Source organism: Leptosomus discolor, chromosome 12 (assembly GCF_034619465.1).
Source record: "Leptosomus discolor isolate bLepDis1 chromosome 12, bLepDis1.hap2, whole genome shotgun sequence".
NCBI lineage: Eukaryota > Metazoa > Chordata > Aves > Leptosomiformes > Leptosomidae > Leptosomus > Leptosomus discolor.
The window spans coordinates 11,068,543-11,082,249 of record NC_141402.1 but is presented as its reverse complement, the minus strand read 5'-3'; positions in this window follow the sequence as shown (position 1 = coordinate 11,082,249).

Here is a 13,707-nt window from a genome sequence, read left to right as displayed (position 1 = left end):
AGGCGTGTTATCTTGATCAATGATCTCTTTGAGGCACAGCAGCTCCTTCATAAGCCTGTAGTTGCTATGGCCAGGAAATGCTGCTTGCAGCTGCAGGAGATGGTTGAAGCAGCAAAATAAAACCCAACGTGGGATTTATCTTTTGAATCAAAAGATTGCTTTCCTTTCTGGTGCCTCATGAATTCATCACATACTGGAGTAATCTCCTTCCCTTTCAAGCTATCCGGCTTTTCCTGGTGCCTGTTAGGAACCTTACAGCGTCCTACTGATGATCTGGCAGATTTTGTGTTTTTTACTGTGCCTGATATGTCCAAGATTCCCCCAAATAAATTGCAATCAGAAAAAGCCTCCCTGCAAAAAAAAATTAAAAATAAAGGGAGAAATTTTTTGGGAGTGGGAACATTTTTTCTCCTCCTGTTTTGACTAACATCTATTCCTCTTTAACTCTCATGATTAAACCCTTTTCTACTTCATAAACTTCTGCAGATCTCCAGCAGAATGACCACATGGCCCTGGGAGGTGAACAGTGTGTTTCCCACATACCACCCTCCACTTCCAGATTCTGCTAACCACGACAGTCCTCTAGCTGCCAGGAGACGGGTAGATTCTGGTAAGGTGTTTCCAGCCCCTGCAAAGATTAATAACATAAATAGTTGAGAAATGAAAGCTCAGGCAAAGCTCAAATCAGTTTATTAATTCTATAAAAAGCACAAGGCAAAGCCTGACTGTGCCCTGCAGGGGGTTAAACTGTTTATGTGGTCCCGGCAGTAAAATGCTGTGTAATTCCCAGTAAAAGACCAGAAGGAACTACGAAGGTGGGAGGGAGCCCGCAGGGGCTGTGCTCAGTTTGTCTGTTCACTGTGGCCAGAGAATGACACTGAGAGACCCCGCACATCCATGGGGAGGGAAGGGAAGGGAAGGGAAGGGAAGGGAAGGGAAGGGAAGGGAAGGGAAGGGAAGGGAAGGGAAGGGAAGGGAAGGGAAGGGAAGGGAAGGGAAGGGAAGGGAAGGGAAGGGAAGGGAAGGGAAGGGAAGGGAAGGGAAGGGAAGGGAAGGGAAGGGAAGGGAAGGGAAGGGAAGGGAAGGGAAGGGAAGGGAAGGGAAGGGAAGGGAAGGGAAGGGAAGGGAAGGGAAGGGAAGGGAAGGGAAGGGAAGGGAAGGGAAGGGAAGGGAAGGGAAGGGAAGGGAAGGGAAGGGAAGGGAAGGGAAGGGAAGGGAAGGGAAGGGAAGGGAAGGGAAGGGAAGGGAAGGGAAGGGAAGGGAAGGGAAGGGAAGGGAAGGGAAGGGAAGGGAAGGGAAGGGAAGGGAAGGGAAGGGAAGGGAAGGGAAGGGAAGGGAAGGGAAGGGAAGGGAAGGGAAGGGAAGGGAAGGGAAGGGAAGGGAAGGGAAGGGAAGGGAAGGGAAGGGAAGGGAAGGGAAGGGAAGGGAAGGGAAGGGAAGGGAAGGGAAGGGAAGGGAAGGGAAGGGAAGGGAAGGGAAGGGAAGGGAAGGGAAGGGAAGGGAAGGGAAGGGAAGGGAAGGGAAGGGAGAGATCCCTGTGGTGCGTTGAGGACTGGGTGGTTCAGCCATGAACATACCGAGCTTGATGCAAAACTCAGGGAGCATTAGAAGATACCCTGCCAGTTACTAAGATCTCCTGCTGTTTGGTACCCTACAGTGTCTGTACTCGACAAAGTCATGCTGCTGTTGCTTTTAAAAGGCAAAGGAAACCTCATGATCCTTAAACTCACTGTTTTCCCCCAAAAGGAAGATCACAGCATGTTTTCAGCCTTTAAAGCCAAGAGTAGCTTTCACTGGGAAAAGTGTGGGGCTGGTTTTCAGACAGTGGTGTCTCAGAGCCCCAGCCCAGGGCTGCCTCGAGGGGAGCCCACTGTGCTTATCAGCAGTGTGGTATTAAAATGAAGAAAACAGCCTTTGCTACAATTGAGCATCGATCTGTTTCCTGAACTCCACAGAAATAACCGATCTGTCCTTCAAGCACTATTCCTCTGCAAATCTGTGTGGCTTGGAAATCCACAGGGAGAGTTTGCTGCTTGTTCCAGTTCTCATCTACCTTAAAGGAACTTGGTGACTGGGAAATGGAGAAGCCAGATAGGCACCATGATGATGGAAAATTCAGCCTCTACCCTTCCTGCCTCGCAGTAGGTGTGGAGGCTGAACCCGTGCAGCAGGTTGCTTTGGGAGGCTGGGACCAAGATCCTTCTGCTGGGTTTGCTCATCGAACACCAGTGCAGTTCTTGTCTTCTCCAGACAGGAGATAGTGGAACTGGGAAATGTGCAAGGGGCAGGAAGGATGGTCAGAGACAAGTGCTGCAGAGCATTTTTACTTCTTTTTACAGCACAGTATTAAATCTCCTGGGAAAGGATGAAGCCTGTGAATAGACGGTTGCCATCCACTGCTTCTCGACTAGGTGGCACCAAATGAAATAATCCCACATCACCTGCAAATGAGCCAAAGCAGGGAGTTTTTTCCCCCCGCTGTGCATAGTTCTAACGCTGACTCATCGCTGTGGGAGGTTTGAGGCCAAAATATAAATGTTGTGTTCAGAAAGTAATCGGTTAAATTGGTGTAAAAAATGTCCTCTAAAAAGCAAGCGAATACAGAAAGCCGCCTGCATCCCCACATGGAAGGAGTGAGCGATTGGGGCTGCCTTTCTCAGGCAGGAGATTAATAAAACAGCACCAACAGCATATGTGGAGAAACAAAGCAGGCAGAGGAGGCAGATCAGACATCCCTCCTTGCTTTCTCTAGAAAGGCAAGACAGTTGCAAGTCTTGCTTCTGCTGAAGCTGAAGCTGCCTTGTGGATAAGGGAGACCATGCCTGCAAGGGTCGGAGGTGGCTGTTGCCTGGACCCCTCCTCGGAGCCACGTGGGCAAGCTTCGCTCCTGCATGGAGAATTTCAGCGGTGACCCATAACAAACCAGCAGCACTGCCCAAAGGGAGGGATGGGATTTCTGCCCTTAAGCTTGAAACCCTCTGCTCTGCCTTGTTTTCACTGCGGCTCAGCAGAGAGCTGCAGCTGGAGGTGTCTCCTGGCTGGGCACACAGGTCCCACGTGCTGGGGCACCAGGTGGAGCCGCATCTTGGGGCAGGCCCTGTGTGGCCATCAGATGCTGGGTGGCAGGAGGCCACCAGGGAGTAGAGATCGGTCACAGGGGGTACGGGACAGCCTCACACTGTACAGAGAAGCTGGGAAGGTCTGATTTAGCTAACGGGACATGGGAGCAGACATTTAGTGAGTGACTTGGGAAAATGGCAAGCTAATCTTCCTCATCTTTTAGTTGCTCAGGCTTTTACCACCCTATCAGCCCTCTGCTTGAACCAGCAAGGGTAAACCTTGGTATTTCTAATAAAAAAAACAAATAGCTTGAGAAATTTTTGTGTTTTCTTCCTTCCTAATTCAGAAAACCTTTTTTCTTGATAAAAAACAGTACCATGGTGCTGCAAGTCCACCTGCAGGATGGCTCCAAGGCAGCACCAAGAGCTCAAAGCTCTGGGTATGAACAGGAGGTGACAATACACAATGATCTGAGTAACCCCAGGTGTGTCCCAGCCACACTGGCCCTGCCGGGTCTCTGGCACGGGCCAGACCTGGTATTCTGGAGGTGTTTAGCATCACAAGGTTTAGAAACAGCCAATCTGCGTGTCCAGGAGAGAGTGGGGCTCATGCAGGGGGTGGCTGCAGCCCCTATGGAGATATCTGCCCATCTCTCCCTACTGTGTCAAGAATCAGAGAATCCTTAGGTTGGAAAAGACCTCTGAGATCATCAGGTCCAACTGTCAATGCAACACCACCACGCCCGCTAAACCATGTCCCTAAAGTGCCACATCTACACGTTGTTTGAACACCTCCAGGGACAGTGTCTCCATCACTTCTCTGGGCAGCCTGTGCCAATGTTTGACTACTTTCAGTAAAGAAACTTTTCCTAATATCCAATCTAAACCTCGCCTGGCACAACATGAGGCCATTTCCTCTTGTCCTATTGCTTGTTACTTGGGAGAAGAGACTGACCCCCGCCTCACTACAGCCTCCTGTCAGGAAGGGACCTGGCTGATGAATCTGGGTGGTTAGGCTGCTAATCATGCTTTGTGGGGCTGATGAGGAGAAGCTTTAGATTACAGTGAGAAGTAGGACAGGAGAGCTGGCCAAGAGAGGTGGTAACAGGGTAGCTGTGGGAGGACATGAGCGGTATGAAGCTCAGGTATGAAGCTTCGCCTTACTGCTTCTTCAGCCTGGTCCTTCGAGGATTTCAGTCCCTCTGGAAGCAGCAATGGCTCAGGACAGATGTTTTCAGTTTTCCTCCCTCCAGGTTGGAGAGAAAGGAAACCCTTGTGATTCTTAGCTTCTCCCCAAGGCCAGAGCTGAGCACAAGAATGGGTTGTGATGCTGGTTGTAGCTGCTCCCCTCTAAGACTGCAGGTTACCGTCTCCTGGGGCCTGGCACATCCTTCATGTGCTGCAGGAGCATCAGGCTGAGTGACAGTCCTGGCAAGGCTTTCATCCTGGGGCACCAAGAGGAGCCAGAAAACACAGAGTCTCCTCCTCCAAAATCCTTTACAACAGATGATTTGGTTGCAGCCTGGGCAGGGAAACGAAGATCCTGCTGCTTAAACAGGCCATTTTGTGACAACTGCTGTGGCTGTGCCTCAATGATGGCTAGAGGGCTGAGGCAGTCACAAATGGATCCATCAGCTTTTTGGGGTCCCAAAATGACAGGGCCCTGAAGGAGCTGGCGGCAGCTCTTGGCAAGGCAGCAAGCCTGGGAAGCCATCACTCTCCCAGTGGGTCAGGCCTGTTTCATTTTCACCCATGACAGGATAGCAGCGTCCTTGGTGTCCACTTCACCCTCCAGCCTGGCAGCGTGGAGCCATCTCACCTTTCTGCCCTCAAGACAGCAAAGTGGGTTAATGCAGCCGTAGATTTCCCTTAGTGCTGGAAGGGCAGATGAAGAAATGAGCTGTGGGGAGTGGGGAACACCGTAAAATCCCGGAGCAAACGGCACCGTTTGGCGTGGCTCAGCCGCACACCCCGAGGAAAGAGAGTGGTGCTCCCTCCCCTGCAATGCCCCATAAACCCAGTGCCACCTCTGCACAGGGGCAGATGCGGGCGGTGGGACGCCACGGGGCCGTTTCTCCCTGGGATGAGGGGTAAGTCCTGCCAAAGGCTCCTGTGGCAACAGGCGGCTGCAGCCACGGGCTCCCCGCCAGCAGCTGTGCCCAGAACAGGATCTGGAGGCAGATCTCGCAGCCAAATCAGTGCCACTCGTCGGCACTCAATAAACAGAAGTGCCTTGCTGTTTTACCGGGGAGATAAGCGTGCAGGGCAGGAGATTGCTTTCCCTCGTGCTCTCTGTGCTGAGCGTGGGAGCTGGCGTGGGCTGCCGAAGGAGCCAGGGCACCGCTGCTGTGGTACACGCTGCGGGCAGGTGCGCAGGAACGGGGCTGCTGGTGTCAGAGCCCCACGGGTGCCAGGCGTGGCGAGATGCTGGTGTGTGGCAGGAGCTGGGCCATTTTGCAAACTAGCTCATGACACATGGCCTGTTAGCACTCCAGGGTCGACCCTGTGGCTCTAAAGTCACTTACAAAGGGAAGAAAATTCTGCTTTTATGCCTTTTTGGCTTCTTGACAACCAATATTAGAAGCCTGAAAGCTTTTTGCTTGTTTTTTTTTTTCAGAGACTAACATTGCTGAGCCTTGATTTCCCTGCTTCGCTGGAGAAAAGTGGCTGGAGAATTTGCTGGTGGGAACTGAGGAACACCTTGTGTTCCTTGTGTGCCTTGAGCATCAGAGACCTTCCTACCACTATTTGTTAGGCATTTGAATCAAAGCGCTACTAAGAAAATGTCTGCAACCTCCTTCCAAGGAGCGATGGCTGGACAGGACAGACCACATACGCTGGTTCACCTGCGTGGTCTCGCAGCCTTGAGCTCTTGGGGACAACAGAGCTGGGCTTGGGGTAGAGCTGTCCCCTTCCCACACCCCCTTTGCTCTCTGGCTGCACCCCCACCCCCTCTCACTTCTGTAATGTCAATTGTCTGCACAGAAAGTGAAGCCAGATGTGCTGGGTCAGTGGTTTCTGGGTGACTCCCGGCATCCCAGCTGACAGCCAGCTGTGACTGTTCATTTTATTCATACCCTTTGGCTGCACTCTCAGCAGTTGGGTGCTGGGTGCCTCCCCTACCACCTCTGTGCCGTCACCTTTGGCAACCCATCCTGTGGTCCCAATGGAGAACGAGATCAGGCTCGGTTGAGATTGATTTTTCCAGAAAACTATGTTGACTGGTGCTAATTGTATGTTACCGCCTCTTCAATCAGTTAAATCCTCTCCCAGCACTCTGATAGTCACATCCAGGATGGCCACTGGGCCAAGGGAACAGGGACCAGTTTGGCTTTTTGAGCATTGATTTAACACCCACACTCATGAGGCACTTGGGAGTTTCACGATTTATTAGAACAGAAAGTAATGCAAATGGTGGAGGAAGCTGGAAAACACGACCTCGTGAAAGCCTCTCTCTTTGCCAGCAGAGTGAACTTGACCCGTGTCCTTGGTGAGGCGAAACGAGCCCGCAGCCTCTCTGGCAGCCGGGCTGAAAGCAGCACAGGATTTTAGGACTCGTGTAGAGGGAGCTTTGTGACCAGCCGAGCACACACCTGCTGGTATAATGCTCCCATGTGTGCTGTGAGGAGGACGATGTCACCTCGTACAGGAGGTCCTGAGCTCTGCTTTTCACCTTGTATCAGATACAGGCATTGCTGCTTTTGAAGCTCCACTTTGTACCAAGCGGTTTTAAATGTCTCTTGTGTCTGTCAAAAGAAACAATTTATGTCTGAGAGCAGAGGAAACCTTGACAACCTGGCACTTGCTGAATGCAAACTTTCTTCCTCTGCTTTTTTTTTCATCCCCTCTTTTAAAGATTGCCAGAAGAAATGGGTACTTTGCACCATGCAGGTTACAAAGAGCAGTTGTTTTTATGCAGCAGAACCAAAAATAAGATCGGGTGATTTGCTTAAAAGTCAATGCAGAGCCGGACAGCATTAACCTCTTCTTTGCCAGGGGTTGGTACTGTCCTACCAGCACATCTAAGGGATGGCATGTTACGATAAATGGTAAAATCTCTCCTCCTCAGTCCATGCCGAGCTCAGCTCAGCTTTTGTCTGAGTTGGTACGGCACAGTGAAACCCACCAAAGCCTTTGCAGAGGGCAGAGCGGGGACTTGCCACCACAAAGGAAGGGGGTGGGAAGGTGTTTCACAGCTGGGGAGTGGGAAGGCGTGACTGCAGCTCCCCTGTGCTCTGTTTCCCGGTTTCCCAAACGGGTTGAGCCCCATGTCAGGGCCCGCCAGCGCTTTCCCAAGGACGCAGTGGAGAGAAGGCTGTGGGTTTGGACAGACTACGCCAGTGGCTCCCTGCCCACAGCACTTGCATTTTGCTCCTGTGACGGATGCCCATCCAATACACACCAAAAAAATGGCCATGGTGCACAAGTCTCCTTCCTTGGTCAGGCACCACCTTTCTAGAGTGAGCTTTGTCACCTCCTGTGCTCTATCTTCTCATGATTTGCCCAGCCCATGTTGAAAAGTGCACAAGCTGCTCCCTTTTTCACCTACATCCAATGCATCAGCACTGGCTTTTGATGCTTCACCAACCTCTGGTTTACATCTTCTCCTCACCTTGGGTTATAAGTCCCTGACTGTGGTAACAAGCTCCTCTCGTTTGGAGGTGTGTGCACAACTCTGATCTTGCCAGGCTGTTCGTCATGACTCCGTATAATTGTCACTTCTCCCGCGTACACAATGTCTTCATTAGCCTGACTGCTCCACCGTCCTTGTCACTGCTCTTCTTTAATCATCTCTGACCTATCGCACAGGCTCTGTACTCATGCTCTGCCAGCTCCTGCCAGCCTTAGCCTTCGGATCAGGGCTGGTAACCCCAAGCTCGCTGCGCCTGCTGCAGCCCAGTGCCCCGTGCAGGTGAGCGGTGAGGGACACTCTTAGGGACGTCCTCCCTCTGGGTGGAGATCCTTCCCTCTGTCCTTGGGGCTGTTGCACTGTGGGTGTCACCCTGAGAGGCACAGCGACCCGCCTGCTGACTGCTGTCCTCCTCGCCTTCTTGCTCGGTTTCCAAGGCCCACCGAAACGGCCTTCGGGGATGCTTTTGGGTGAGGCCTCGGGCCCCGTTAAGCTCCTGAAACCACGGCAGAGCCTCTTAAACCCAAAAGCGATGCCCGCCGGTGGCCTGGAGACTTCCCGGCGGGGCGGCAGGCGGCACGGCACGGCACGGTGACCCAACCGACCGCAACCCGCTCGGCCTTTATTCTGAAGGGTCTTTATTTTGAAGAGAATGACAGGTCGGTTATTTTCCCCCCGTTTCCCGCCGCTCCCCCCGCGTCCCGCCTGGCCGGGTGGCTGCAACATGGCTGACGGGTGGGGTAGGGAGAGCGCCCCGCGCCCCGCGGCGGGCCGAGAGCCACCGGCGGTCGGAGGGGAGGGCCAGGCGGCGGGCACGGCGGGACACCCCCCTGCCCCCTGCAGCTCTGGTCGCCGGGGGACGCTGCGCCCCGGGCAGGGCCCAGGACGGGGGAGGCCGCGGCGAGGCCCGGCCGCCCCGGCCCGCGTTGCCACGGCGACGCGGCGGCCGCCCCGGCGGGGAGGGCCCGGCGGCGGCGGCGGCAGCAGCGGCGACGGCGGCGGCTTTTCCTGCGCCGAGCGCGGCCGGAGGGGGCAGAGCTGAGCCGGGCCGGGCCGCGCCGCGCCGCGCCGAGGAGCTCCGCACCCCGCGCCCCACCGGCCTCCGGCCCCGGCGGGAACCCGCCGCCGCCCCGGACCGGTAAGTGCGGGCGCGGCCCTTCCCTGGCCCTCGGGCGGCGCCGCCGGGGGTTCCGGCACCCCTCCTGCCGCCGGGCGGCGGCTCGCCTCCCCCGGCCTGGCCCCTGCTGCACCGGCCCCTTCGTCCCTCGCCCCGGCCCCTCACCCCGGGGTGCGCCGGGCCCCTCTTCCCGCACCCCTGCTCCCTGGGGGTTCGGCCCCTTACCCCGGGGCTCCACCGGTGCTCCCCTCACCCCGGGGACTGCGGGCTGCCCTGGCCCCCCGTGTACCCCCCTCACCCCGGGGGGTGCAGGTTCTCCTGGTCCCCCACTTCCCCCCCTCACCCCGGGGGGCTGTAAGCCCTTCCGGCCCCCCAGCTGCTCCCCTCGCCCTGGGAACTGCCGCTCCCCCCAGCCACTCCCCTCATCCCAGGGGTGGGGGTCCCTCCTTTGCCCGAATTTGGGGCTGGGGGCGCAGGTGCCTGTGTGTCAGAGCCCAGCCCGGGGGGGATGGCCCCGTGCTCCCCGCGGGGCGGGGGTTGCCCTTGCCGGGCGTTGGGGGCTGCGGCGGCCCCGCTCCCCCCTTCCTCCCCCTGCTCACGCCGGGGAAATTGCGGGTGACACGTGTGCGGTTTCAGCCGTGCCCTTTAGTGCCCCGGAGCTGCTGCTTTTTATATCAAAAGCGACTTCCACGTTTCTCCGGGGCTTCTGATTTCTGGGGGGATGTGTAGGATTGTAGCCTCCGGTCGCAGGGCAGGGTCCTGCATCTAAGCCCCTCCGAGCTCCTCCCAGGCTCTCCTAAACCAGATCGTCGCCTCTGTGAGGTAGGTCAAGGTTATCGTGCTCTTCCTCCCGTGAATGGGGAACGTGGAAATGTGGATAGGCTGTGGAATTTCCTCAAGGTCACCCTGGGAACTGGACCCCAAGCATCCTTCCTCTTCGGCTGCACCCTCCGGAGCTGCCAGGCTCCTGCTGGGCGAGGGCGCAGTCATGGAAATCAGGTTTTCCAGCGCCCTGGGCCTGTCTCCTGCAGGGCTTTTAGCTTCTACACCTCGCCAGGCTGTCAAGTGTAACAAACATCATCAGGATCCCAGCTATGTTTATTTGGCCTGGTATCTTTTAGATATTAGGTGCTCACAGTTAAAGGCTGGGTGTCTTTACCACAGCGCGCTCATCTCCGAGAGCCTCGTTGCTGTCGGGGTCTGACCTGTCGTGGTGTGGCTGCTGCTGTTGGGGTTGTACCTGCAGTGATTTTGATCACTGTAAGTCACTGTGGCTTTGGCTCTGGAGAACTCGCTTCTTGGCAATGGCAAGCAAAAGGTGATCGAACTAGGGTGGTACTGCACTGATAATGATGTATCGTGTGGGGCTCGGACAGCAGTTGTCATCTTGTCCTCTGCTTGGTTTTTGCTTTCCAGGCTGTTATAAATAAAGGTATAGATGAGGTCTGATAGGAGGAGTTGCTTTACCCTCTTCACCAGAAAACAAAACACCAGCATTTAATGAGGATTTACCCTTTTGAAGGTCTTGCCTGTAGGATTTTTAACCGTGCGCTACTACTTTTTCTCATTCATACAGTTTTTCTGCTGGTGCTGTGCCCTTGGGATTGTTTGCTTGCTGAGTGCCTGTCGTAGTACGGAGTGTTATGTTTTGAGATGGATGGTGATCAGTGGCAGAGCTGGATGGCCGAGTAGGAACGGGGAGCAGACCTGTGTCATGAATTGGAGCCTGGCACTGCTCTGAAGGAAGGTCTGCAGTCTTGTTGGATGCCCAGCAATCTTGTTAATGTCTTACTAAGATGCCAGGGCCCTAGAAGATCCTCCTGCTGCTGTTTTAAGAAGGGGTAGTGTGCTGTATTAAGTTACTAGGAGGTAGAAATCACTGACAGCCTGTCAGGGCCATTTGCTCCTCTTTTCCTGCCAAGATTTAAATTAACGGGCCAGAGAGGAGGAAATGTCTACCTGCCTGCCTGAGGTGACAGCAGTGCGTACACGGGGAAGCAGCCCCCCTGCTCGCCTGTGTATTGTAGGTCTCTAGCAGGGCGAAGGTGGGATGGAGGGAAGAGACTGAGGTGCAGTGGCTGGGGTTTGGTCTGCCTCGAAGCCTGGGAGCTGTGAGGATTTGGAGCTGTGCTCTGATGAGGGTGTTAAAATGGGGAAAGTCTGGCTTAGGAGCTGTAACCATTTCATGTGTCTGTACAGTTGTTCTTGCGCAACTGTTGTCATGCTGAGAGTTGTGAAATAGTAGGAGGGAGAGATTTTCTGGAGTAGGGCAGCAGCATTTTTAGGTGGGGTAATGTGCTGCGTTTAGCTAGAGTAAGACACATTTAGATGCAGCATCCCTGACTAGTGGCCCAGTCTTGCAGATTCCCGTAAGAACAGCTTTTCCATGAGGGGTGAAGCCTGATCTGGGAAACACCCTCGTTCAGCATACAGGATGACCTTGCGGTGCTGTGAAAACAGTTAATTATCCCTGGCACTCTGGGTTTTTATTTGAATAATCTGCAGCCAGGAGGCTGTAAGAGGAGGGACTGGGGAGTTGCTCCTCCCTCAGCAGGGAGCGTCTAGGTGTGGTGTAGGGCTGCGAGATCTCCATCTCCCATCCTCCAAAGGGCTGGGCTTTGGGTTTGCTGCTGGGCTGGGGGTTACTTGTTTTACAGATGTCGGCAAACCTCTGGATTCTCTTTCACTTCTTGGAGGGCAAGTGCCAAATTCACAGCAGCTGCTGGAACGTGGTATGTCCTTGTGGAAGCCTGGTGTGGCGAGAAGAAAAGTTTACCAGCATTGAACGTGGCTGTGGAGGGCCTCGTGTCCCTTGGTGCTGTCTCGCAGCCCATCTGCCTTGTTCCAGTGTGATTCTTTCTTTTGTCATTTGCTCCCTGGGCTCACTTGGGGGCAGGGAGCTACCAACGTTTTGCACTGCCAACTTTCCAGTGCCAGCAAGATGCCATGTGCGGGGTGTATCTCTTAATGGGCTGTTTCTATCTGCCTCAAATCGTATTGTGCTGCCAGAATGATGTGAAAGAGCTTTGAACTAGGCCCCAAGGGGGAAGGAGAAGGGGTGGAAAAATGCCAAATATTTTTGTTCGGTTGTTAGGAGATCCTGTGCTGGGGAGATGACATGTAAGCCAACCAGGTTTGGAATGGCTGGGACAAATGGGTTTCCTTGTGATCCCAAGTGCTGCAGTTCATGTGTATTACGGTAGGGTGCTCATGTCCTACAAAGGGAGTTTCTGCAGTTTACCATTTTCTAGGCTGTTTCAGAACAGAGAGGCATTTCTCCTAAGCTTTGTTCCTGGCTGTCATTTTTCAGAGTGTTTTGTTTCCCTCTGGTTGTTTTTGTTCGGGGTTTTTTTGTTGTTGTTTTTCCCCAGAATGAAGTTTCTACATAGGTGCTGGGAGGCCAGCGGTGTCCCAAAGTTGTGCACCTTGGCCCTTGACTGGAGTAAGTTGATGTAGCTCTGGCAGAGGCAGTGGAGCAGATTTGGTTTGCATCAGCTGAGGTTGGGCGAGCTGAGGTTGGACCACCATGTGGGAGCCCTCGAGCAACGGGAAGAGCCTGGGCACACAGCCTCTTTAGCCTGTCGCTTACAAGTTTGTTAATGTCCTGTTAGGCTTCCAGTTGGACACACTTCTCCCCCAGCTGCCTCTGTTCCTCTGTTTAAACCCGCCATACTGTGCAAGGACAACTGCCTGCACTGCAGCAGCAGCAGCAGCGCGGGATGGGGAAGGATCTGCCCAGTCTTGGCGTCCTGCCCTCTGCTACTGCAGGTACGTAAGGACTGGTGGTTATTCCTTGCACATTGTGTGTGTGTTCACCTAAATCCTTCACTGTCTTTTCAGGAAACGCAGATGCCTGCTTTGATGCCCTTGTTTGCACATTTGGGCTTTCTTAGAAGTAGCTAGACATCTGCACTACCAGAAAGTTAAGAAAGTTGGAATTTGAAATTACTTACCATGGCAAAGGAGCTGTGGGTGCTGCCGGTGCGAGCCAGCACATTGTTTTTGTTTTTCACTCTTGAACATACCGTGCACACTACATGGGTTTCATTGTGCGTTTCTCATGAATGGCTGCCTGGGCTCAGCCTTGCTGGAGCCGGTTGCCTTGTCTGTAGCAAGGCAGCAGAACGTGACTGCAAGCCCTCTGCTCCCCTGCTGAAGAGGTGCCTGGGGTCTAACAGGACAGTGTGTTTTGGCTTCCCTGGCGCCGTCATTCGATGAAGCCTGCCTTCTTCTGTGAGGCTGAGTCCTCTGGCCTGTGCCTGATGGGAGTGGGGACCGTCATTTGGCCACATCCAGCTAACAGCATAGAAGGTTGCTAGAGCTAACGCTGGGTTGCTCCGGCTGATCCTAACAGCAGATAAACGATTTTTTCCTGTCCTCTCCTCTTTGCCTTCCAGCGCAAAAATAGCAGGAAGGAGGCGGTGGATTGAGCTGTCCAATGCAAAACTGGGTGTTGCTTTAACCTCGCGGTATTGATCGTGGGTAGTTCCAGTTGTTGTGAAGATAAGGTAATGGGGTACAAAAGCTTTAGAACAATGAAAAGACCTTGTCACTCTGGGTGGTTTGGATTTCTCTCTGGCAGTTTCCACTTACACATCTGCAAATAAAAGCTTTTGAGTATTTAGGAGGACTGCTTACATGGAGGTTATTTGCTTGGGGAGGGGAAAGGCACCCAAGCAGCAATGCTTGTTCTGTGTCAGGAGAAATGGGATGGGATATCGTTTATTTAATTCGTGGGGTCTCTGTTGATCATTTAATGTGGCCTGTGTTGAGCTGCTCACAGGAATGCAGTCTGATGTTTATTGTGTTAAACCTTTTCATAGCTGGCTCTTGTTCTTGTTTTGGTGGTGCTGTTGTGGGTGGGTGGCTATGCCTTGTCAAACCTCCCTGTGCCCTGCTCC